At 41.5% G+C, this 1,643-nt stretch overlaps 1 long non-coding RNA gene across 1 annotated transcript; it reads left to right on the top strand.

The window, feature by feature from the left end:
- The first annotated feature begins 939 nt into the window (after positions 1-939).
- Positions 940-1,385, top strand: LOC124651204. Its single transcript, XR_006987312.1, has 2 exons — positions 940-1,085; positions 1,212-1,385. It is a non-coding gene; the product is annotated as an uncharacterized LOC124651204 (long non-coding RNA).
- The last annotated feature ends 258 nt before the right edge of the window (positions 1,386-1,643 follow it).

Genomic DNA, 1,643 nt, shown 5'->3' with positions numbered 1-1,643 from the left:
TCTCGATCCTGAATGACATAAAAATGAAACTACAAGAAAATGTTTAGCTTGTCTTTAAAAAAATCCTATCAAGACAGCCTGTTTGGAGGTGCCGGTGTGGAAACAACACTTCCAAATAGAAGATGGTTTTGGCGGGCTCTAGCGACGCCTGCCGGCGCCTATTTTAAAGGCAGCGGTAAAGATGCTCTAACTGTGCTGTTGTGCTGCTACATTAACTAAATGAAAATGCGCCTTGTTGGCATATATATACGGCACCGGGTACATGAGAGCCGGGCCAAACGATGGCTGCCTTACTGACATTGCGGTGGCCTGACACTGCTTAATTACATTTGGGTTCTCGTTTTAGATCTAGATCTCACCATGTCCTGAGATATAAGTCCCCTTCGGCCTTCTCCAAAGGACTGGGCAGCATATGAGCCGAGCTTCGCCATCTCCACGGGACTGGGCTGAGCAGAGTTTCTCCTTCTCCAGGTAATTACCATGAACTTTTTTCCCACGAAAATATCTTCTCAACTACATAGCGATTTAGTGTGCCTCTCCTGCATGGTTGCTAGCTTTAGTTCCATGACCTCCTTTCTTGATCTTGTTTAGATTCTTCTTTGGAGTTAACTTTTTTCATCCATCTGTCCATCCGTAATATCGGTCCCATAGAAATTCTGAGAAATCAACTTCTTGCACATGCTTTTGTGAAGTTTTGATTGAACCCCGTGTTTTTCTACAGGAATATCTTTGATTCAAAGGAGCTACATAGGGATTTTTGAGGATATATTCAATTATACAAAGGAGCTACACACTTTCCTAGTCATGGTTCTGGGGTAGTTTATAAGGTATGAATATGACAACTCTCAGCTTCCCTTTGTCTTAATCACAACATATCTGAAACTGTAAGTTGACGCTGCCAAAGCATGCCCTGGTTATATAGGGAAGTGCAGTTGCTGCGACCGATTGTTTGATGAAAAGAAATCCAGTGAAGGGATATTGCTCTGACACACAAGCGGAAATGGTAGACTGTGGGGGCGAGCTTGTCTTCACAGATGCACCGCAAAGGTTACTCTTCTTTGGAAATCTACTTAATGCGTGTCCTGGTAAGCAAATCCTCAGTAGTATAATGTGGCACGCATTTGGTTCAAGCATCCATTTATTTAGTGTTCATATGACTCAGGACTTGAAGTATCTCTACTAAACCAACTTTATTCTCTCCCATTTTGTAGATGCATCTCATAGACATGAATGGAGAAAACGGTATCAAATCATGAACGGAATTTGTGACGGTTTATATTATCTTCACATTGTTCACTTGAATCTGAAACCTACAAATATATTGCTAGAAAATTGCGGATTTTGGTCTCTCGAGGTATGAAAAACTCACCTGGATAATTACTTTATACCATATTGAAATGATGCAGGTTTCATGTGAATCCGGGAAGCTCTTCTTGTATTATGTATGAATGATTGTCAATCGCTTTTCTCATCGCTGCAAGACTTTCCTTCATTCCTCAGGAAATTCTCAGTATACAAAACAATAGGCTCGAACTAGAGCAAATCCTGGGTGTCATCTCGGCGGCTGTGTTTCTGGCTTCCGTTGATCCAGGTGATATACACAATCATATACTTCATCTGAGGAATGCAATCCACATTCTTGA

The sequence above is a fragment of the Lolium rigidum genome, chromosome 5, assembly GCF_022539505.1.
Source record: "Lolium rigidum isolate FL_2022 chromosome 5, APGP_CSIRO_Lrig_0.1, whole genome shotgun sequence".
Lineage (NCBI taxonomy): Eukaryota > Viridiplantae > Streptophyta > Magnoliopsida > Poales > Poaceae > Lolium > Lolium rigidum.
The sequence above is the reverse complement of the archived record's forward strand: the minus strand, read 5'-3'. Positions and strand labels throughout refer to the sequence as shown.